This window comes from Varanus komodoensis, unplaced genomic scaffold (assembly GCF_004798865.1).
Source record: "Varanus komodoensis strain SLA01 unplaced genomic scaffold, ASM479886v1 scaffold83, whole genome shotgun sequence".
In the NCBI taxonomy this organism is placed as follows: Eukaryota; Metazoa; Chordata; class Lepidosauria; order Squamata; family Varanidae; genus Varanus; species Varanus komodoensis.
In genome coordinates this window covers 1,516,197-1,541,429 of record NW_025336520.1, presented here as the reverse complement: position 1 = coordinate 1,541,429, position 25,233 = coordinate 1,516,197, and positions in this window count along the sequence as shown.

The following is a 25,233-nucleotide window of genomic DNA, read 5'->3' as shown; positions in this document are numbered from 1 at the left end:
GAGGTGGGGGGCCAGACCGCCAGAAGCCCTGGCTTGTGTTGCTCGCCAGTGTCCTTTCAAATCCAGTGCAACCCCAGCCTTGAAATGGGGCTGCTTTAGCAAGGACTACTTGCATGGGTGCTGTGGCTGATGGGATTGCACCCAATTATAAAAGTGAGATATAAGTATTGTGCTAACACTAAGCTAGATCCTGCTCCGGTTTTGGCTCCGTGGCTGGCTTTGGGTTTCCAAGAAACTCCAAGAAAGAAGCCCTATAGCCCCTGATCTTGCAGAGTAGTTGGAAAGAGGTAGAGCAGGGCAGCCCATGGGCTGGGTTTGCTGCAGGGACTGAACCTCAGGAGCAAATGTGACCAGCTGCACTGATTCTGTGGCCCTCTGTCCTGACATTTGGCCTGTTTTGTGTGTGTGCTTTTCATAGGTACCTCCCCTCACTCAGCAGATCAAAGTCTTCTTCAGGATGACCCAGTGACAGCCAATCTGGTTTCCATGGCAGAAGAAGTCACAGAGGTGACCCTCCAGTTTGACCTCCCGACTTCCATCCTTGCTAGGGAGGGCGTTTCTCGCTTGCATGAGGTCAGAGGAATGGAGGCTGAAGGAGTCACGAAATACCTGATTACCATCCCTGAGAACCCTGAACCGTTCTTCTCAGAGGAAGTCATCTTACGTCACCAAAGCAAAGTTCTTCCCACTCACAAGCCCTTGGTTACCAGGAGAGTGTCAAAATCGAAATCCTTCAGCTCCCGGCCAAAACATTCAACAACATTCCTGCCCAGGAAGGAAGAATTGGGGAATGACACATTGCAGGAAGTCAGGGTGCGGCTCACTTCCATTCCAGGTGAGACGGATGCAGTGGATGCGCTTGCGATCACACCGCCTGACACAGTTCCCCCAGAGAAGGCTGGGCAGAGGGTGGAACCTACCAGCCCCTCTCGAGCTGCTGGGAATCTCCCCACATTCCCTCAGGTGGAAAATAGACCTGAATCAGGAGGGTATCCTACTGGAACCACGCAGGTGCCTGCAAAACCGGAGAGGGAGAAATTACCAATGCTCATCCCCAGAGCGAGTGACTCCTCATCACGAGCCGAGAGCGCACGGCCCCCGCTTCATGTCAGAACTTCAGGTGTGGCTCCAGCTGCACAGCTCCCGGCAGAGGTAGCTGGGCTGCCCATCAAGGAGGGCTCCGCAGCAGTCGCCTGGCAGCTTCTCCCGGAAGAGCGCCATGCTGCTGTTCCTGAGGCAGTCATAGACCATCATACGTCTTCCTCAACTTCCACTCCAGATGGAGGGATAAGGGAACGGCACTCCACTGTGCTGAACCCAGCCTCTCCCTCTGCCCAGAACAACTCTCCCCCTTCTCCTTCACTGTCAACTCCAGAAACACCCCAGTTGGAATCCTCGCTGCAGCCCGATGAGTCCGGGAGCTTCCACCAAGGCATCCCTGCCAAGCATCAGTCACCGTCACTGTCTCCCCTTTCCAGCAAATCAGGCCCATCCAGCCTACAGGAGGAGCATCTTCATGAAGTCCTGAACTCCACTTCGCACCAGGAGCTCGATCTCCAAAGCACTGCCCAGAGCTCCCATTTCACGCTGCCCCAAGCTGCTGGGGCACTGCGAGGATTGCTGCCTTTACCCAGCCTGAAAGGAGCCATCACCAAGGACCGGCCAAAGGCCCCTTTCCTGGGCCATTCCAAGCCATGGCCATCAGGCCTTCCCCGCCTTCTCTACAGCGAGTCACGGGTGAGTGTGGCCAGCCCATCTCTGCTGGGCCAGTCACCCTCAGCTGATGCTGGACCCACAGCGACAAGCAAGGCCGCCTCTTCCCATGTTGGGACACCATCACCAGGCAGGACCACTGCTGCACCTGCCGGACACATCACAGAAGGCACTTCCACGCTTCAGCCATCCAGCACATTTTCTGCTCTCCACAGAGAGCAAACATCTCCCGAGACATTTCTTCCTTCCCATATGGAGTCAGAGCCATTGGCCTTTTCCTCTGCTTCCGCCTCCACCCAAACCAGGCTGCAAGCAACTGGCTTCCATGCTGGGCCAACGGGACCTGCCACAGTCGCTCCTTCTCCTGCTGAACCACAACATGCGCCCAAGGAACCATCCAGTGTGACGACTGCATTTGCTCGCACCAAGCCACCCATGCTGGGCAGCTTTTCCCCTCTCCAGGGAAAGCCAGATACATTGTTTGTGACGGACTCTGAGCCCAGACAACCAGGATGGCCAACTGGTGTGCATGACAAACTGCAGGAAAGCACACTGGGCCCATTTGTGTCGTCCCAAGTCAAGCAGCCGATGACGGACAACTCCACCTCTGCTCATACTCGACCCACTACTCCTCCTGTTAAGCCGGATGTCATTCTGGCCACCTCAGGCACGTCTTCTGTCACTGGTCCGAGTACCCCAGGCACCACTTTCCTTCATCACACCAAGCCAGAATTGTCACCAAATATCTCAATCCCTTCTTATTCTAAGACAGTGTCTCCACTTGCCCAGGCCTTCCGCAGCTTGTGGCCCTCCAGCATTCATCCTCCCACTGAGGGTGAGCAGAGGGTGATCCACCCAGGCCTGGGTGAGTCCTCTGAGGCTAGGTCCCGCGTGCCACCAGGAGTTTCAGCCACTTCTGTGGATAAATCTGGTTTCCAAGGCACGTCTGCTCTCGCTCAAGCCAAGCCAAAGACAAAAGGAGCACTGGTGGAGAGACGGCCTCCAGTCCCTACTGATGCCAAACCACAGGAAACAGCTGCTTCTGCATCTTCTCCTGCCAAAGCTGGGTCACTACATGTGTCTGCGCATTCCCACATGGAACATCAGTTGTCTGAGGTATCTGCTAAGCTGGGAACTCAACTCCTTCCCCAAACTGGGACCCAGGTGCCAAAAACAGCTCCATCTGCCCCAGTCCAGCTTCATGCACTTGAAGTAACTATCCCCAGCCACCTTAAGGCAAGAACCCCCAGTACCTCTGCCTATGTCAACACTGAATCTCCAACACGGGGTGCATTTCCCTTAGCAGATGTTGGAACTCCGATTCCAAACATACTTACTTCTGTCCCGCCTGTTTTCCAGACCAAGATCACAACTGTCCTTCCTTTAACAACTGACGCCCTCGTGGAACAGAGTGAAAGAAAAGACTCTCGTCAAACCAGCCTTCCAAACTATCGGGATGGTGCTGCCGGGACACCTTTGCAGAGGGCTTCTGCATCTCTGTTCGCAAGGAGAAGTCCAACTGTTGGCAGCCCCGTCCGCCCTGTCAGCCAGCACAGCAACGTAGATGTTCCTCTTCCGAGCCCAGCGGACATGGAGGAAGGCATCCTTGACGTGAAGACCACATCGATGCTGGTTGGGGTTGGTGCTCAGAATCTCACGGAGAGCATCTTAGGTGTCATTCAGCACCTCGAACGACCGGAGGGCCCAGCTGTGGAAAGTCTTGACTCTCTCCAGGCTGGTGGCTACCTTGGAACATCACCCTCCCTTCAGTCCTTGTCACTCTTCGTACAGAAGGCCGAAAACATGGTGTGCTTACAGCCTCTGCAGAATACCACTCCATCCCCTGGAGAACCAGGCCCCGTTGGAGAGGGCCTGGCTCCCACTCAGGAAGTGCTGCTTTTATCTTCTGCCCTTGGCGTCTCCTATCTCAGTGCCTCAAAACTGATCCCAGTGGGTCCATCCAGTGCCATTCTGGTTAAACCTGTGATTATCTTTTTACCAGCTGATAAGCCAAAAGGCCCTGTGCTGCCTTCTGTGGGAGAAGACAGAGAACACAAAGCTCGACTTGCATTTACCAACAAGACTGTTCTGGGTTTGGTGATGTCTGGCCAAAGTCAGAAGCAACTAGTAAAAATGATCTCCCCTACCTTGCCCGCCATGCTGCATCCATCAAGGCCAAATGCTCTTTCAGCTAAAACTTATTTGTCAGATAAGCACGTTCTTTCTGGGCCAGTCCTTACCACTTTCCCCAGATACACGGAAGTCGGCCTGGTTGAGTCCAATAACTTCACAGCTAATCCACTTCCCCACCAGTTGAAGGAACTAAGCACCAGAACAAAGTACTTGCAAACCAAGAACCATGACAAAGGGCGTCAGGCATCTACTCTGCACTTCCACGATCCAGTGCCATCCTCTGTTGGAACTTCTGCTGAGCATCATCCCTCAGTTGCCCCCCCCAGCCACCGTGCCTGTACTGAAAAGACCCCAGACATCACAGCCCCCAACTGAGCGGTTGACTACGCTTTCCAAGAATTCTCCATTGCGCTCCCTGATGGAGCCCGGGTCCCCTCAGATGCCAAGAAGCTCCCCTCCAAGGTCTGGGACCACTGGTAAGCCTCGACTCAGTACCATCCGGATATGCCCCACTGGGGATCATCCACATACGTCCATGACCCCCATTACTCCTACCCGTAAGAATGCTGGTGAGCCTGTGAGTGCATTTTCAGCTGGGAACATGAAACTGCCATTAGGGATGAGAGACTGGTTCACACCTCCACGTGGCTCCTTGAGTGCTGAATTGCTCGGAAAAACTCTTTCCAGAGTTCATTCTGTACCCAATCCACTGTCAAACGTCCCATCACGCTCCACTGGAAAAGGGCGCAAAGGTTCTGTAACCTTAAAGAATCCCTCTCCGGAAGCAGCAGCTGCCTTTCCTTTGGCAACGGAAATGTCTTCCTTCTGCACCAACACCACCTTGGCCAAGCCTTTCCCTCTCCATCCCCTGTCACTCAAGTCCCCCATGGAAAGTGAGAAATTGAGGGTACTGCCGTCATCTCCGGGGCAAACGACTTTGCCCAGGAAAGAACTTGAGGATGTCACAAAACCCCAAGAGCATCCTGGGCAATCTGCTAATATGTCTTCACAGGTGTCAAGGGATTTCCATTTTGCCAAATTGGTTATGAAGTACAGTCCAACCACTCAGACGCACCATGGAGAGCTCCCTCATGCAAGGGCGGTGGAGCAGCTGGAACCAACCGTGAAGAAGGGAGAGTCTGACCAGCACTCAGGTGGCACGAAAATGTTCCATCTGGCAGAAGCGAGTAGCATTGTGCCTACCGTGCCAAGCGCCAGTTCTGCACGCCCGTCCACTTGGCAGGTGGCCTCAGACTTCAGATCGGCCTCCACAGCGCTGTATGATGCTGAGGAATCCACAGGTCCTCAAAGATGGTTTTATGCGTCACCAAGACACAGCATTCCTTTGCTTGCACCTGGCCCTGCTCTTGAGGACTCGTCTCTTTTACCTGTGGCTGGAGAAGCAGCTCTTCTGCAAACACGCCATGGGGGACTGAACAGGCTGCAGCTGAAAATAAGGGGAACAAGTGAAGCTGTGCTTTTCTCACCATCAGCCAACAAGGTTGAACTTCTTGAATCAAGGAGAGGAGAAAGTACCACATCTCGTTTTTATCCAGAGCCAGCAAGCTTAAAACGGGAACTTCTGGAAAGACCCAAGTTGTTGGATGTTGGATGGGCCTGGAAAGTTGGTTCTTCCTTGCCTTCCTCCCTCTCCTCCTCCTCCTCCTCCCTGCCTTCAGTGCTTTCTGTGATTACTCCTGCACCAACATTTCCTCTGACTATGTCAGCCGGGTTAGCTGGCGGACCTGTTCGCGGAGTGCTGCCACTGGGCAGCTCTGAGAAAAGTCTTCAGAGCCACGTCCAGCCAACTTCAGGGAACCTTTCAGATCTATCCACCATGAGTGCTGATGGAGATGCTACCAGCAGCCCTGGAAAATTTCACCAGTCTCTTTTATACACTGTTGATGAGCAGGTTGCTGTTACCGCTAGTCCAACTGGAGATGGAGAAGAAGCAGGTGAGGAGGAGGAGGATGAGGAGGAGCAAGATGCTGCGGTCGCTTTACTGCCCTGGGACTCTGATTCTAACCTGCTAGACTGGAGAGCCCATGCCCGGCGATCACTGCGTTCGGACGATGAACCTTTCAAGGGGTAACTACTGGGGAAGGGTCCTGTTTTACCTGCTCTGAGCCTCCTTTGAAATTGGCAAGGGACTAAAAAATCTGGGGAGCGGAAGAGTGCGTTTGTGTTTTGGAGCAAAGACCTCACCTTGGCCTCTTGCCCAGATCTTGCACACATGGCGTTTCTTTTCGCTGGCTTGCATTCTGGGAAACGGGTGCTTTGTGAGTGGCCACACCGGCCGTGGCAGCCGCGTGGTGAGAGCAGCCACCCATTCTTCCAAATGTGCCCACTGGCTCAAAAGATCTGAGGAGCCTGGCCTAAAAAGCACAATTCAGGTGCGCTTGGGCCAGTCTTGGCTTTTTATGATGCTTCAAAAGGCTAGTCGGAACTGCTGGAATGCCATATTTTTATTGTTGCCTTTATGCTTATGCTTTTTTTACATTTAATTTTATTATTATTTTGCAGGATATTGGGCTCATTAATAAAATAGCATTATTTTGCAGGATATTGTAGGATAATTGGATAATATTGTTTCACTGCTGCTGTCTCTCTTGTTCTCATGATTGTATTCATAACATTTTGCAAGCAAGGCCTGCCACTACTTGCTTCGGGAATCCAAGCATTCAGCCCTCCCCTCCCGCTTTTTCCATTTCCTTTTCCAAGCTCAACAATCCATCATTCCTAACCATGCTTTTTTCTCATCCTGATCCCTTCCTTTCTTCCTCCATGGTCCCCAGCTGAGTTTGCTACTACAAGAAAAGAGAATAACATGCCGAAGAGCAGCAGATACATATTTAAGGAATCACTAACTACTGAAATGAAAAAGCATACAAAACGTTCCCCATCTGTTTCATAGATGTAGTGGGATGTTGAGATGCCTATTTGCTTTTGTAATTACTTGGGTCTCATTTTATCTGCTGCCAAATAGTCAGATACAAGAAGGGGAAGTAAACGGGGGTGAGGTGAGATTTAGCCCTGCCAGGGCAAGATACGACATGGTGCACCTGATGGAAAGGACCCTGGCCTATGAAAGCTTAGCCAGAGTAGCAGGGAACTCATTGAGGACTCAGTGAGACCCATGGAGTCCCAACAGTGGGTGGAGGGCTGCAGCCTGAATCTGTCCGTCGTGAAGATGCCGCACCAGTCCTTGCTGCTTCCACAGCAACCACCAAACGAGGCTCTTTCAGGTCTCAGCTCCCTGTGTTGGACTCCCCACCTCTCCGCCTCTCTCTCCATCTCTTTCTGCCCAGCTATGCAACTCTGTCGGATGACACCTGCGGCTCCGGGAACTACAGCATGGAAATCAGCCTGCAGCCAGCAGCCGCCGGCAGCCCTGCCTCTCCTCCAGACAGCTTCCTGGCCCGGATGGTCCTGCAGGAGAAGAGCAGCCGCCTGGCCCTGAGCATCAGGTCCTGCTGCGTAACTCCTTCTGTCCAGCCCGCAGCGCTCGACCGCTCAGCCTGCTGCTTCTTCCCCAGGTCGGGAGGGAGGCGAAGAGCACCGGCTGATGCTGAAGGGTGAGGCGGGGCTCTGCACCTCCCCTTCTTGCTGGGGATCAGCCATCTGTGTTGCCCCAGGAAAGATGCTGTTAAGGGCTTTGGGGAGGTCCATAATTATCTCCATAATGAGGAGATAATTGATTGCCCCAAGAGAGGTCAGAGCATGGTTGCTCCTGGGACAGAATCCAAAAGTCACAGAGAGGTCCCTGCTGTGTTTGGCTGCCTTGCAGTTATTAGCCCTGAGAAAAGGGCAGCAATCCCCACTCAGGCTGAAAACACGGCTGAGTCACAGGAGAGTAGAGTTGGAGGGGGCCAAGAAGGTCACTGGGTCCACCCCCTGCTCAGTGCAGGACCCCCGGTGGAAGCATCCCTCGCAGGTGCCTGTCCAGCTGCATCTTGCAGGGTGGGCCCTAAGCCCTCTGTGGGCTTGCCTTCCCACCGCTGTGGCCACCGCCCTTGCTGCTGCTCCTCCTCCTCCCAGTTCCCATCACGCTCTCTGCTCTCAGGCAGAGCTGCAGGGCACGAAGGGGCGCGTGGCATTTGCTGCTCTTCTCGTCCCGTTGGTTGCCTGGTCCGTGGAAGGAGATTGGTGAGGAAATGGGCCGTCATGGGAAAGAGGACGTGCCTGTCCAGAGGCCCCTCTTGTATCTACAGGGATGCAAAGCCTGGAGCCACAAGACTAAGCGCACAGCGTCTTCAACCCAGACAGATGGATCTGCCCTCTTTCACCTCTCCCCCGGTCACACTGTGTTTCATTTCAAGTGCGTCCCTTTGAGCAAATGGCTCTCTATCCAACGGGACTGAAATAAAACCCGCTGCATCCCAAGCCCTTCCTCAATGTCGGCGTCAGGACAAAAGCGCTTAGCGATGCCGTGCTCATGCAAAGGGTCACCTCCACAGCCTTCCCGACACGGCCCGGCTCAAGCGGATCATAGCCAAACCCCACAGCATCTGCTTGGGCCAGCTTAGAGAAATTCTTGGCTTTTTTTCTTTTTTTAAAGGGATGTTCTCCAGCTCTGGGAAAAAAAACACAACTCTTCTCTGGATCATTCAGGAGGACCCCACCGATGGGTGCTGCGTTGGGATGAGAGCGTTGCACCATCCCAGGGACGTATCCTGCCCCATCCGCAGCCAGTCCCATCCAGGCAGCAGGGCAGTGGCTGGGGTGTGCTGCTGCCCGGTCCGTGTACCAGGCGAGGTGGTCCAGCCACCTCCGCCTTTTCCTTTATCCTCCCCAGTTGGATTAAAAAGGAAAAAAGGCTTGGCAGCAAACGGCTACAGAGGCCGAGTCAGGACAACATTAGCTTGTTTTTTAGCCACTTCAGCCAGGTGTGGCCCACAGGGAGATGGGGTGGGGGTAGGAAAATGACCCCTGGACTGCTTGACATCAGTCAGGTATACTGCCTTCGTCCAGGGAGGCTCTCTTGCTGTCCCTCAGCTTATAGCCCCGCAGAGGCTTACCGACTTGAAATGCGCTGCATCATTTCTTCCCTTTCTTTCAAGCGCATGTGCCACAGGCCTTTATGCCATAACCTGAGTTTGCCTTGCTGCGTCTGGAGCCGCTGTGCAGGTGGGACGTGCTCTCTCTCCTCTCTGCCAGGTCGGTGGCGGAATGCAGACACATCCAGGTGCACCAGAACAGCCGGTCCCAAGCAGCCAGCTTCACGATCCGGCTCTTCCAGATGCTGAACCTCTCCGTGGTATACCTGCACTGCGAACTGAGCGTCTGTCCAAAGGAGCACGCAGGTTGCGGACAGGTGAGAGGCATCCGGAGACCGAACCTGGATCTTGCCTCAGTCCAACCCTCAGACCACTACGTTGCACTGGATGCATTTCTTACCCAGCTTTTAAAAATTTGGATCTGGGGTTTCTGCTTTTATTGTAAAGAGCTAGCAGAGACGCGTAGGCACTGATCCAGTTGCACACGTAATCTTGCAAGGCAGTGGAAGGCATGGAAGGTGGGCTTCCAGAGTGTGTGCTCAGGGCCGTCTCAGCAGCAGCCCAGGTTTAGCAAAGGCCAAATCCAGCAGCTGGTATTTGTGCAGTATTGTGCTACCTAGTCTTAGCCATTTATTTTAATGAACTAAAGAACATGAGAGGGTGGGTGGGGGGCAGCCTAATCATTCCCAGCTCTTCTTCCCATGTGTCTCATGGCACACTCTGCCTCACTTAATTAAAGTATGCCGTGTTCGTTTCCCCGCTAAATTGGGGACCTTTTGCCTAATGAGCGGCCTGTGACCGTGTCTCTCTTGAAAGGACAAGAAGCAAGCACGGGCATCTCTGTGACAAGGGGGCATTTTGCTCAAGCAAGGAGGTTGGAGCTTTAATGAAGGTGCCTTATTTTCTGTCTTTTGCATGGATGTTTTACTCTTGCATTTTCATGGATTATCAGCAAGATTAGCAGTGGTGTGGCAGCAACCGGTGCGCGTTGAACGAGCCTTCCGTTTCCTTCCTAGAGCTGCCCGGGAAGCAGAGAAGCACCCTTCAAGCCAGGCAGCACGAGCAATTACGAAACACGCCACAATGTGATCTGCTTTGGGCCGGTTCTGCGAGCCCAGACTCGCTTTCTGCCTGGACCTGCTGCAGGTGAGCCCCAGGCTGCCTCTGCCGGTTCTTCTGCGATGGCGGACACTTGGGGGATAAGTGGCTACGGCATAGCAAAGTCAACGGAGCACATGGCACTGAGGGTCCAATGCGGCTCTTTTCCTCTTTCCAGGGTCTCAGGTGACCGGGGTCCTCCTCGTGCTCCTCATCTCACTGGCAGGCGTGGCTGTCATAATGGGCGCATTGGCATTGCTGTGCTTTTATCTGAGGAGCCAACCCGAAAGGGCAACGAGCCTGGCGCAGAAAGGAACGGGGGGCCCTTGAAGCCACACGGCCCGGTTTGCAGAAGCCGAGATTGGCCATTGCAACACCTCGCCTGAGCTTTGCTGTTTGGCGTCCCTCTATAATCTCTGCTTCTCTCCCTTTCTTCTTTGAGCATGAAAGCGCCTCGTGGAGGTGGAGGTGGAGAGCAGGCAGAGGAATCTGAGAAAGAAAGGATTCCTGGAAAGGCTTTGGATCAGCTATGGGGTTGGCATAAGTGACAACTGTACCCCAGAGATGGTATTTCTAGGGCTAGCAAGACAAGAGGCCCTTCTCAGAGACTGGGAAATAATTTGGGTGCAGAAGGAAATTCCCAGAACTGTCATGGGCCAAGCAATGTTCAGCCTGAAAGGAGAACTGTGGGACTGGTTTTCATTTCCTAGGATTTACCTGCCATATTCCAGTTAATTCAACCACACAGCATATTAACCTTTTTTGCTGCAGTGTCGCAACTGTTGGCATATTTCAGATGATACCCCCTGCCAGTCTTGGCTTGTGTTTGCCAGGAGGGATCTGCCCCATTCAAAAGGTGAGGAGGAGGGGAAACGGAATGGGGGTGAAGATGATCTTTCCCCCTTGATCCACCGGAGCAGAAGGAATTCTGTGCCAACGCCAGTTCCCTGTTTATGCCCCTAAAAATCTCCAGCTAGGATAGAGAACTGGAAATCTAGGGCAGATTCCTTGCATCTTTCTTTCCCTCCTTTTGCTATTTCCCTTTCTTGTGAATATAACTGATGTTTATGATCTGTGCCTCCATTTTTGGCCTTGCCCCCTCCAGGCAAGCCTGCCTTTTTGGATGCTTCATTTTTTGATTTAGAGAGAGGTGAGCTGTGGAACCTCGATCCCTAATCTGCAGGTGGAGGTTGAGCCCTTTAGGCACCGGGGTTCACAGGTCACATTTTGCATCTTTGCCTTGAGAGTGGCAGGAAAGCCAATTTTGTGGAGTGGGATTTGGTGCCCAAAGATTCGGTGGGTGATTACCTCAAGAGGAAGACTTGGCTTTACCAGATTTAATCCCCAGAACCTGCTTGCAGGGCTAGATCCTGGAAACACATCAAGTAATAAAGAAGAGGCTGTCCCTGAGCTTGTGCAGAGTACTATTCACTGACCACCATGAACATATCTTTAGTGGTGGGGGATGAGTGATATTTGCAGAACAACTGAATTCCATTCAGACATGATGTCTAGGATGGTTCTGGACGAACCCTTCCTTCCTTTAAAAAGCAGGATCGGCAAGGAAATGCAGGAGAGTCAGAAATGGAAAAGGACACCCTCTGGACCCCTACCAAATCCTGTGTCAGTGCCTGCCTGGTAAAAGCCTCGTCTCCAAGCAACCCAACAGTCCTCTGTTCTGCAGACACCACGTGTGTGAAGGGGTGCAAGGCAGAAGTTGGTTCCTGACCCATAATCTGAGACTCTAGTACAGCAGGAGGGGCAAGACAGATTTAGACAGAAGCTCCCGTGCTTACACCAGAGTAAGAAAAAGGAGCTGATAGGATGCCATTTAAAACAATGCTTCCTCGACCCGGCTCAGCTGTCTCTACCTCCTCCACCAGCACAAAAACAATCATAATCCTGACTAATAGAAATGGCAGCTTCTCTTGCTTTGCCCTGCCACTCCATTCCGGCTATTTTCTGGTAATTGCGAGCCATCTGACTGTGGGGCCCTGACCCCTGCTTTCCCTGACGAGAGAGCCGTCCACCTGTCCAGGACTCCATTAAGGGCTGGCTCCCACGCTCAGAGAAGCAGCTTTGTCCCGCAAGCCATCTCTGCAGCAGCTTTTCACCCTCCAGATTGCAAGACTTCTGCTTCTGGATCCTTAGCAGGACTAACATCATCTCCTTTGCATGTCACCGTTCCCTGCCTTGCACCTGGGGGGATTTCTTTCTCATCCTTTCTGTATGTTGTACTGCCACGGGCTGGCACTGAGGTCGAAACAAAGAGAGCGAGTCAGAAGGGGTCTCCCGGGCCATCTAGTCTGACCCCTGGCTCCAGCCGGCTCCGCTCGTGACGTGCCTACCCTGCACGTGTCCAGCCTGTCCTAGAGCAGAATTGTGAAAGCAGCTGAGCTTCTCCCTCCGCTCTTCCCAGGGAATGCTACACTTTCCTTGCTCTCCAAAAAGGGGTGGAATTGTCTAGAAAGACCATGAAAGAGGAGATGGAGGACATCACGAAAGGCACCCCAAAACTATGCTGAGCAAGGGAACCTCAGTGCCCCATAATGCCTTGTGCAGAGGAGCATCCCGTCCACACCGCCAAGTTTCCACAGAAAATGAGTCCTGTTTCCACTGGTTGCAGGTGCCTTTGCTCTCCTCTGTCCCCCAAATCTGATGGGGTGCATAGGCACGAAGGCTTCCTTTCAGTCCCTGAGAGGGTAACTTAAACTCTCATGAAGAGCAGCACACTAGAAGCAGAATTTTGCAACGATGCATAAGTAAATTAAACCTGTTATCGGAGATGTAAACCCATTTCCTTCTGGTCCTTAGACTGTCCTGAAGGGCAGGCAAGCGCATTCTGCCAGGCTTGTCTGCATTTTGCCTTCGGGGCCTTCAAGCGAACAAGAACATCCTCACACTCTTGGCAGAGAGCCACTAAATAGATCTGCTCTACTTTACGCATAATATTCTGTAATTCTCTGATTTTCCAAAATTACCGGGGCATAGTACTGTGCATGACTGGAACTGCAATCAGAGTAAGCAGCGTCTGTTTGCTCTTTCGTAAGCAGAGAGAGGCCTTTTAAATGTTTGGGGAATTGGTATGCTGTGAAGTTCAATGTATTTCACCGATGGAATGTCCCATCAATGTAGAACTGAATGAGCAATGGATTCCAAATTCTTACGGCCGAATTTAGGTTTCACACAATTCACATTTCATAACATCATTTGCAAGCGCTGGGGAACAGAGATGTCCCTTTTGTTTAGAATGAGAAGTACATTTAGTATTTTAAATGAGGCGTACATTTAGTATCTAATAAGATCTGCTTGTCACCAACCTTTGTGCTATTTTGGTGCCAGATGAAAACTGTTTTACTCACAGGCACTTTAATACAATAGTGCACATTGCTCATATTTTTAGATCTAAGTTTGTTATCTTTTTAGCTTATCAAATTATGGTTATACCTCCCAGTTAATTTAACATTTAGAGTTTCGCTTTTTATGGCATTGTTGCTCAGCCATTTTTGAAATCCTTTGGGGGATAAAGGTACAGTTTATACATTCTTCAAATAAATTAAGTGAAGTATTGAGGTTTGAGAGCCAATGTTTTTCTTTCAGAGAATGAAAGAACAAGAAATGTTCTGAGCATTTTTATAAGTGAATATGTATTTCCATTAGAGTCTGAGACTTTGGTGAACGCAACTGATACCAACCCGTTCCGGAGTGGGGAAGGAACAATTTCCCAGGCGTGGGCAGTTGCTGCCCCCAGAAAAACAATGATGATGAAAAATGTACCCAAAACATGACAAAGTCAAATGTAGCTCATCTACAAAGCTCTGAAGACATCGAGTGCAGCTTGCAAGCAAGCTAACGGTGACCTTCCTGCTTCCCAGCATTGCTCTGGAAGTGCTTTTTTTAAATGATACTTTTTTCCAGTTAAAGTTTGGCTCATCCAGCAGGTTGTCTCGCACGTGGTATGGGAATCCTGGGGGTGAAAATGGCCCCTGGGCCTCGTGACGGAGAAGACCTTGATCCAGAAAAGCAAGGTCATTTCAGCCCATCTCCCCAGCAGAACTCTTTCCACCCAGAGCTGGAGGTGCAGCTGAGACATCGCAGGTCTTCAGTCAGTGCAGTGTGGAACGAAAATTATGGTTCTAGGGCTTGGGATGTTTTAGATTTCAAGTTCTTTCTCTCCTGTCTGTGGAGAACTGGACGAATCTTGCACGCTAAGTCTTTATCAGGAACTGGATCCAACACAACTCATTCATCTGCACAAGTCCAGGTCAACATGGGTCCAGCTACTCCCAGCATGTAGAATTTCATGGTGCCCCTTGCCAGCCTGGGGCTGTTAAAAATGAGGAAGCCTCCAGAAAGAAGTGGAAGCAGCTCCAATCCAGCACTGCAACATGGCCGAATACATGGAAGTTCACACCAAGTTTTATGGAAGAGGTGATTGGATCTTCAGGCCAAGATGTTTCTGGGTTGGGTGTCAGAGGAGTTGAGAGAAGAGAGCAGCAGCTTCTGCTCTGGGCTAGAAATTCAGCTTGCCCAGAAGGATAAATTCCTTTCAAAGCAGGCCTGTTATATTCACAGCAATTAGTCAGCTGATGTCTTGGAGAGTTTATACGAACACACAGATTTCATATAAATTCTTCCTTAGCCATTAAGCTAACTGTGGAGGGAAGCAGAGAGAGCATTAAGGCTTTTGATTCCAAGTGACTAAATCCAGCCCTTATCCCTAAATACCTGAAATGCTGCAGGCTGGTCATAAACAAGAGGGCAAATGCTCCAAAAAGCCTTCAAAAGCTTTGATATAAAAAAGGAAATGTACTGCTATTTTAACTACAGATGCTTTGCTCCGCTTAGAAGCTGGTCTTTGCTTAGGAAGGGTGTAGGGACCGGACGTGTTCAGAGCAACTTGCCAAGCATTTGGATTTATGCCACTGGGCACGAGTCTGAAGCCACTGGGCTCTGCTGCATTAGGGCCGCATCCTGCTCAGGCCTGTGCAGAGCTGCAGATCAACTTTCCGAGTTCCCAGCCAAGGTCTGGAGATCAGGCTGCTTATTCTGGACAATTTCTGTATTAGGCTATGCTTGGATAGGTCCGTGCATTTCTGGTCCATGTCAGTTTGGCACAATTCTATCCCATTTCCTCATCACTGTACAATTTGGAAAAAAATCCACAAAGCAGTTCATACCTCAATGCATGTTAAACTACGTATGTATCCTAAAAGACAGACTTGTTTTGGTACGTAATTTGAGCTAATCCCACTTCAGGGAAGTGCAAGGTCTGAAGGCAAAATATGTTCTTATAATCAGTGAATGTTAGCAGGTGCACTTGGAAATTTGGACCGGAGACAATTTTCAGACCCTACCTTGGTGCTCTTCTTGCTGAGCTTCGGAATAGGAAAGGATGCTAAACCCACAGAAACACCGGACCTTTCAAGAAGGTCTCACGAGCTTCGTTGGAATACAAAAGAACAATCAAGAAACCAGGCAGGGAGGAAAGCCAAGAGCTTTACAAGTTTATGCATGCAGCGGGAGAGGATGAAAGTAAGCTTTCTCCCTCTCATAACCCTTGGGCCTGGGATCGCCCAGCGAGACCATCCGAAGGCAGACTCAGAGGAGACATATAGAAGGACGGGCTCCTTTACACTTGCATAGCTGTGCCGTGGCATTTGCTGCGGCAAGATCTCCTGGTGATCCCTCGCATGGTGGAAGAGGTGGCTGCAAGGGAAGCCATGACCCCCCAGCAGGGCCCCCCCACAAGAGCCTCCTGGAGCTGTTCCTTCTCTGTACCATTTCCATCCGCCTCTCGCTGTGGGCCAGACGGTGGTGTGGGGTGAGGAGGAGAAGCAACAGCAGATGCCACCACTGGCCAAGCTGGTAGCTCCATGGACCTTCCATGGACAGGCATCCCAGAGGCAGCTGCCCAGATCCAGAGGGAAGACATGGCCCCTCAGTTCAGTCCAGCAGGACTGTTCTTTCGTGCAGGCGCTCCCTCCAGCCCTCCTCATGCATCCGTTTCTGACAGCCCCCTTCCTTTGCGACAGCAACACATGCCAGATCCTTTGCTCTTCAGATGGTAGGAAGCTTTCCTGAGCATCCTCGACATCAGAACTGCTCAGCCACATGTTCTGTGGTGGGGTGAGAGATTGTTCTTCTCTCTCCCCTCCCTGCGATGCATCCTGGAACAGAGGTAGGGAAGAGGTTTCAGTGGCTCTGAGGGTTAATGTGAACCATTTAAAAAGAAGGTGAAAAACACGAACGGTTAAGTCAGCGATGGTTTCCCACAGTCTTGTTAAGACAGTCCCCGTGTGCTTGTCTTTTCTTCCCTACCTCTGTTCTTCTGCTTATCCTACCAACAATACACCTGCAATGCCACAATGCATCACATACACCCAGAGATGGCTGTCCCAGAGATAAAGAAAGCGTGGATCGCTGACAGTGCAAAACGCTGACTTCTTTATTGTGGCACTGTCTCTTTCTAGAGCGTGGCACTTCCTCTGGCATCAAGATCTCTCTGCTTTTCCGTCAGCCTCTGCGTTTTCTTGACGCTGCTTCTGCAAAGGCTTATTATTAGCTGGCTCACAGGTGGACCGTAGCGCCTTAGAAAAACACCACCGTACAAGGAGTAGAGATGTTATCTTGCAAATTTTGTTTTTGCACATTGCAAATGGGTTTAATGGAGGGGGCGGGGAGCGAACGAGGGAACTGTGTGTCAGCAAAACGAGCTGCGCTGAATGGCCCAGATTTTGAGGATGCAAAGGGTGGTTGCTTTTGCAGTAGTTTGTCAAGCAGCGGGGTCGGTCCCAGGCCGCCTTGCGGGGATCCCTGCCTCCTGCCATTGCTACCAGTGCTTGGCAGATGTCACCAAATGTTGGAATTACGCTGCTCAGTGGTAGCAACTGCTCCATTGGTAATGGCTCCATTCGAGGCTGGAGAACTGCTTGCGCACTGTCGCGCTTTGCTCCTCTCAGACAGCTGGTTTGTGGCATATGGGGAATGAGGGCCTTGGCCCTCTGTGCAGAGGACAAGACACAGTCTTGGATGCTGCCATGAATTTCTTCTGCCCAGATGGAAAGGAATTGGCACTGTGTCTTCTTCACGTCCTGGAGAAGCTTCCTGGCTGCTATTTAGGGAGCTGGGAAAGGGGAGGAAAACGAGGCAGGCAGTCCCAGCAAAGGCCCTTCAAATCGGCACTTCAGTACGGAGGCCTGTGCACGAGCAAATAACCACAACAGCTCCTGGCTGCTTTCTACCCACCTCCCGGCCCTTTGCTTTTGTTCTCTCCAATGTAAAATATTCATGATGACTTAGCTGGAAAGAGCTGATTACTGGAAGAGGAAGGAACGTACGAGCCATCCCGTTCTCTCAAGTCCTCTCAAGTGGGATGAGTGGAAGAAGCCCGATATCCACCATGGAGGGCCTGCTCCCTTGCCCTGAGGACTAGCAGCTTGTAGAAAAGATCCAGGGTCTGTCCTGGAAGAGAATTAAGATCCAAACTGAAAGTCAGGATGCAGAGCTATTCTGTGGGGGTATTTCTATGCGGCTCATTCTTCCTGTTCATCCTAAGGACACGCCAAGCTTCAACAGGTTTTTGGTCTTTCTACACTGAGCAGGATTTTCCTCCTAATCCTAATAAAAAGGTAAAGGTTTCCCCTTGACGTTACATCCAGTCATGCCTGACTCTCAGGGGCAGTGCTCATCTCTGTTTCCTGGCCAAGGGAGCCAGCATTTGTCCGCAGACGGTCTCCATGGTCATGTGGCCGGCATGACTGAACACCAAAGTGCACGGCACGCTGTTACCTGCCCACCGAAGTGGCACCTTTTTACCTGCTTGCCTTTGCATGCTTTTGAACTGCAAGGTTGGCAGGAGCTGGGACGGAGCAACGGGAGCTCACCCCGTTGTGCAGATTCGAACCGGTGACCTTTTGATCAACCAGCCCAGCAGCACAGCGGTTTAAACCACTGCGCCACCTGCAGTCCCACCTTAATCCTAATAGGGCACCGCAAAACACTTGCCTCAGGATAGGTTTTCAAAGTCTGGGGGTTTTAGTTATTCATTTATTTTTTTGCAAAGAGAATTCACTCTGCCCATGCTAGGTGCATCCCATGCCTCAGCAGCTTCACGGGAACCCTTGCTGTTCTAATCATAACCCTAAACTGGATGTTCCCCATAACCCTAATATGAGTCATAAATACATTTGCGTTAGATACTGGTTCTCAAAGTTGCGCTTTCGTGTATGTTTTTCTGCACAGCTCATTCTTTCTGCCAGTTCCAAGCATATTTGAAGCCTCCTTACCTTCAGTGGGATTGTTGTATTTCTAACCCTAACCCTAAACTGGATTTTCAGCCTAACCCTAATACGGGGCCGAGAAACACTTGCCTCAGAAGAGATGTTCCAACTTTCAGCTTTTCTGCAAAGCTCATTCCACTTGCCCGTCCTAAGCTCAAGCCATGCCTCAACCGCTTCATGTTTCCAAACCAGATCGCTTTTGTCGCCCTCCTCTGGACCCTTTCTAATTTCTCTGCATCTTTCTTAAATCTTGGTGCCCAGGACTGGACACAGTCTTCCAGATACCCCCAGGGCTGCTGCTCACATCACCCATCCTTTTGCAATTAATCAAAAAATTGGGAAGAGCACTTTCCCCCAAAAATATTTCTCTAACTAGCAAAATTCCTTTAGCTGAAAAATAAGCATGCCACCATCCCAATATCAGCCCAATCAAAAAACCAAAGCGTGCCATCAGTGGGTGAATGGTAGTCACTTTCTGCATTTGATTCATTTTTCTCCTCCCCAGTCACAATTTTGAAAATAAAAATGAAGTATGGATTCATTAAATAAATGGCAGTTAATTAAAGCTGCTTGTTAATTATATGATTCATTAATTGCCTGTGTTAACTCAGCCACATGCCTTCATGTCATGAAGCAGCATCAAGTATGGAACATCTCTGCACTGGATTTTAAATGGAGGAGCACAAAAGCTAAAAGTAAGCTAAGGAACAGAGGTGCCTTGAGAACTTTCTTCTCATCTTTCAGTTGTGTAAAGAAAAGTTGCAAAGACAGGTAGAGAAAACCTCCAGCACCACTTAGAAGTTCCCATCTCGCCTTATCTTAACGCATGTATCCCTCCATGGAAATGGGGACGTGGGTTCTACTGAGTTCAGGGAGGTGTGCATAAGAAATTTCACTGTAATTGTGTGTGGAGGGGAGGTGTCTCTGTTACTTACATTGCACAACAAATAATGAGAAATCCGGCAGAAGAAATAGTAATAATAAAAAGTTATTTATTAATAACGACTAATCATTAGTTATAACTACATTACATTCATATCCCACCTCATAATCCTTATTTAGGACCCATTAGGGATGAGGGTCTCCATGACAGTGGCTGATGGTTAGGTTTTACTTCAGAGTACCGCTAAAATAACTTGTGTGTTTGTGTGAACAGAAGAACCCAGGAAGCCATCTGATACCACATCAGCATCGACAGTCACTCTCCCAAATTTCAAGCTGAACCAGGAGAAATGGGACTCGAACGTGGGAAGTTCTGCACGCACAGCAGGGAGCCAGGACAGCTTGAGGAATGTCGCATGCAGCTCATCGGGGCAGTCCTTCGCAGCCAGGTGGCCTCCACGTGTGTGTTAAATCACAACTCCCAGCTCCTGCCCGGGGAGCACTGGGCCTGGCAAGGCCCAGCATCTGGAAAAGCAGCAGGTTGGAACAGCTGCATCAGGAGTGAAAAGCTTTTGACCAGGTTGTTACTACAAACATTTTGGGATGCAACCTCACCTGTGACTCCAGTTCACCAAATACCCAGCGAAGTCTGACATGTCGCTGATGCGGAAATGACGGGGACACGATGCAGAGAGAGAATCCGCACTATTCATTGGCCTAAATGAATTGTTCCTTTGGAGTTTAAGCACCATACAAAGGAGTGAGTGATTAGATGTTTCTTGTGGAGGAATAGTTATTAATTTATTTTGACAAGTTCCACATGCGACGCTACGAAATACAAATGTAGAAGCAATTAGGTTTCTTGCTATTCTTTCCCATTTGAGCAGATTTTACCTCAGATGAAGTGAATTAAATTGAACTTCAGCTGAAGCCTGGCACAGATCAATCATCAATCGAACTCTGGAGCTCAGACTGCATGCCATCTTCACCAAATATCTGGGAGCTCAGCCTTGATTTGTTGCAATAATTACAAAGCCATTTCTGTCACCATAGCCCCAGTGATGCTGCAAAATATATTCCTACGGGGTTCCCAGAACAACGCTCTCCCCCACTTCCACCCTCCTGCTCCCAGGAATTGTCTCTGTCCTGGCAGGTTGGATCAATCATCAGAAATAATTGTTTGTGCTGAAAAGAAAATGACCCAGTGAATAAAAACTGCAAACAGGCTATAAAATGTTTGCATTACTTGCAAATATATATCTTCGCTTTATCATTGATGGTCTGGCTGGAATCTGAGCCAGTTGAGAAGGTGCGACAGGAAGGAATTTGGGGGGTGAAATGTTTGCTTGTGGGACTTCAGCAATGTGCAAAGCAACAACATGACAACCTTTGTGTATTTGGGGGAACATGAAATTCTCAGTTCAACAGGATGCTCATTCCTGCTTTTGCATTCCTAAGGAATCAATCAGAACTGCATTATGTCTTGCAGTCAGAAGAACCCTTAGAAGGATCCGGGAGGTGGAAAACTCCTTAGAAACGTATTGTGCCCTCAAAGTCTCCTCCGAGGTATTTCACCAGGACAGGGATTGTCACAAAGCCCTTCCTTCCTTCCTTCCTTCCTTCCTTCCTTCCTTCCTTCCTTCCTTCCTTCCTGAGAAGCTAGGTTTCCTGCAGCAAGGGCTAGATAAGTTGCAGAAGACACAACAGAACAAGAGAGGCAGCTCCTCTGCCTTTGCAGTGCCACCCGCCAGCAGTTCAGGAGGCCAGCTAAGCTCCACCATCAGTCAACCCTTTGGTGTGGTTTGGAGACCTGCCGGTAGATGCCCGTCACTGGCATATTTCATTCACTGATTACCTTTTTCTTCCACTCAGTCGCCCAGAGGTTCTCTTAAAGGTGCTGCAGGCCCTGCAGTGACACCTTTGATTAGCAGAGATTCCGACGTCACCTGCCCTACCTGAGCCCCAGCCTTCCTGTTCCCTTGGAGGTAAGTTGCAAGCCTCTCCACAGCAATATGTTGATATTGCCAACTATTATGGGATGATGGGTGATGAACACTTGCATGGCTTTGCCAAAAACTTACAGCCAGCAGTTAGAAGTGGCCAAAACTGATGTGGGTGGACATCTCTTTGGCGCCAGAGAGGGTCGGGTCCCGAGAGGCTCCTGTGCTCCAGAACTGCCCACTGCACTGCTGGAGGCGGTCCTCTGTTTTGACCCTCTTCCTGTCTTGGCCACTTCTGGGGTGACTTTATGACCCCAGGAGCCTATAAAAATGCAAAATCCCCCAAGCCTTGGATCTGGCTGGGACCTTCCCTCAGGGCCGGCTGGCAGTCAGCACTAAGGAGGAGGTCGCTTTTGATGGAAAAATCTGCATAACAATAGTAGGACCAATTGCTTTTCTCTGAATAACAATGGTTTGGTCTACAGACTTCAAAGATGTCACAGCACGACTTTGGGAGACCAAACATGAGACCAAGTTGACCTGCATCTTTTCCAGGGGCCACCAAATCACCCTGCCCAGCTCTTCCTGTGCAGCTTCCAAAGTGTGAAAAGGTCAGAAGCCGAAATTTGGAGACATTTTAGACCAGGCTCTTTGTGAGAACCTTGCAAAAGAAAGAGTGAGTAGGACTACTTATATGATGTACAAAATGCATCCAGGGGGCTAAAGACACCCCACAGTGAGAAATAATGGTTGAAGGAATCTGAATCTATTTCCTGCTTGTCTTCCATATTTCTGTTCTGTCTTTCGCTGCTCTATTCTGGAGAGGTTTTTCTTCTTCTTTTGTAGCAACCCTGCGCACAGAAGCTGGGAGACTAAAGAGATGTTTAAAATACATTAAATGAACCAGATTTCCCTGTTGTGCCACATGGGAACTCTTTCAAGGGAAAACAGCATCAGTCTGAAGCTTTCAAATACCATTACTAATCCATCAGTAACTTTTTAAAAAAGGACTTATCAGATAAGCCGAGGGCTTCAAACTGCACTATGAATTCCATGCGCCTCGAGAGGCGTTGTTAGTTAAGCGTTGCATAAACATCCTGATAGACTGATGCACTTTCTAACAACAGGATACTCACGGCTTGCGCTTTCAACAGTATTTTCCTGTCATAAATAATTTTAGCAGTTTTGTTTGAAAACTGATTTTAAATTCCAGTTTGTGAGAAAAAGTAATCTCTCTCTCTCTCTCTCTCTCTCTCTCTCTCTCTCTCTCTCCCTCTCCCTCTCCCTCTCCCTCTCCCTCTCCCTCTCCCTCTCCCTCTCGTATCATGTTCCTGTTTAGGAACTGATGTAAACTGCTCAGAAAAGTTTGGCTATTGGATGGTATAGAAGTTAAATAGAAAACTAAACAATCCATCACCCACCCACCCCCGCCCCCCGCCGCCTGCCCACCCACCCACAAACACCAGGCAGTCTACGTGAACTTATCAGAGCAGGTCGAAAGCCGTTTTTAGCCCGTGGAGGAAGGAATTCAGGCGTTGGGCAGGCACCCGCATTAGCCACACGGCTCCCTGGGCAGGTGGCAAGCAATTAAAACACAAAAAGAGCAATGCATCACCAAGATCAAAAGAGACAGAAAAAAGGACATTGATTTGTGTATGCCAATTTATAAGCACAGATTCAAATTCACGTTTCTGGTTTGTAAGTCATCTTGAGATCCATTTCAGATAAAGGTGGGATAAATAGATAAATATACAGACAGACAGACAGACAGACAGACAGACTGGGCCTGGGCTTGGGCATCGGCTGATGGGATGGCCAGGCAAGCTGGCGGTTGGGTGGCACCTCTGAGCCCCAGCGTCCAATGAGACAGGTGTGGGTCGTGAGCACAGAACATGCTCTGCATGCAGGACATTCCCGTGCCCACCCTTTGCACCTCCATGCAGGTCTGGGGAAGATCTGTCTGAAGCCCTGGAGAGCCATAGCGTGACTATGGGGCCAGGTGGTCCAGCAAGCCCGCTCCCGTGTTTCCCTGGCCCTACATAATTCAGCATGTTTGCCTCTGAACCAGAAGTTAAAGCATGCGACCTGACTGCTGGAAAGGGGATTCTTGAAGGACCCGGGAAAAGCCAGGGGAAATGTTCAGGGCAAAGCACAGTTTCACAGCGTATGAAATGAGAGCTTCACAAATTCATCGCAGCTGCTGAACCAGCTCTAGCCTGGCGGGTCAGGAAGACTGCATTGCAGCAGGAGTGACCCAGCTGTTAGAATTCCTGGAAAATCACAGCATGGAGTTCTTAAAATTCCAGATGCCCAGGTTTGAGATTCGCCCCCTGCACCTTACCTGAGAGGCACAGGAAAATGCAAACACACAGGCATCAGCCCCTCTCTCATGGCCTCAGCCTCCCTGGAAAACAAATGCCGCCGTGCAGTCTCACACTAAATGAAAGCCTTGGAATTGCATCAGACGCAGTTACCGTTTTTGTCATACCAGAATGACTGCAATTACCATACAGCAATTGAAATGCGGGGTAATGGCAGGCTGCGCTCCACACCACAAGTGCAGAGAGCATCTGACATGCTCCACGGAGAGGGAACGGGCCGTTCTGACCTTTCCTCCACTGTCTGGTGAAGGGGGAAGAAGTCTGGGCTGAAATGCTGAGCTGCACAGCAGCTCTTTGTCGCACTGCCCGTGCTGGGGGCGAGGAGGTGCAGGGGTGCAGGCCCGGGCTTTCCAGACGGGTCAGCACAAAGGCAAAGACTCAGCAGGTCACAGGCAACCGAGTTCCAAGGCTATGCAGCAGGTAAGGGATGAACGGGGGGGAGGCCAGGGTTCCGGATCTGAGCACCCACACCAGGAATCAGTCCAGGGAGAAAGCCATGGAAGCAAGAGCTGGGAAGGAGGAGTGACATCGCTTCTTTGGTCAACACTGCAGCTCCTTCTGGAGCGTTTGGGCAGAGGCGGTCAGGGCCATGGCTGGAAAAGATGGCAGCTGGAAAGGCTCTGCTGCGCACAGAAAAACTAGGCTTCTTCTTCCAGGGAGGCCCCGGCTCCGTCCAGCTCTCCCAAGAGCTGGAGGCACCACCTGCCTGGCCATGAGGGATCTGGTTCCTCCTGCCAGAAGAAGGCTTCTGGTCCTCCAGCCATCCCTCCAAGACATCTCCTAGCAGAGGCACAACAGTCAAAATAGGAACATGAGGCAGACTAGAACAGCCAAGGTTGCCTTGAATGTTCTTGGTGATGCTCTAAGTGCTCGAGAACCCAGCTCATGTATGGGGCACAGAAGGCAAAGTGCAGCTCTGCTGGATCAGGCCCATCTAGCTGAGCATTGCGCTCACGCGGTGGCCCAACAGCTGCTGGTGGAAACCCACAGGTGAGACGCGGGTGCGGGGCATTCTCCTGGCTGGGCTCTCCAGCCATCACACCGCCTCTGCTCTCACAAGTCTTAGCCACCGATGGTCACATCTTTCGAAAACGTGTCCTGTCCCCTTTCAAAGCCATTTGGAGTGGTGGCCATCACTTTACACTGTGGTGATGAGTCCAACCATTAATCATGGCTGGATTAATGGTCTCACCATGCTTGGTGTGAAGAAGGGCTTCCTTGTATCTGCCCCGAAGCTCCCGGCTGTCTGCCTCGTGGGGTGGCCTTGGGCTCTAGGTTCTCCGACGCTTGGGCTGGTGCCGGTGCTTGCGGCAACGTTATCCCCTGGCCTTGAGCCACCTGGGCCTCTGCTGATGTCCCCATACAATGCGGAGTGAGTGAACAGCACACGGCTAATCATCCGCCATCTGGAAAGGGCCATGGCAATTAGACAAGCTTTTGTGGAGCCAGCTTTCTCGGATTATCCGTAAACCAAACATTTGTGCCTTCCATAAGCACAGGAAGGCAACAAATCCCTTCCCAGTCAGGAAGCTGGAAATGCCAAGTGTATCAAGAGCTGAAGAGACAGGAAAAATGGTGCTTCCTGCTCAGCCACCCTCTTTTGTGTTTCTCTTAATCCAAACGCATCCGCTCTGTCCTGCAAATCGATTCACCACCCTCTTAATTAAAAGATTCAAGCACCATGAATGTCAGCGCATTTTGAGCTATTAAAATAAGGGCAAGTGTCAGTTTTACCAGCCTCATCAAGAGAGATCAAAACAGAGAAATGTCACCCAAGTGGATGAAAACCCAGTCAGGACACCAGAGC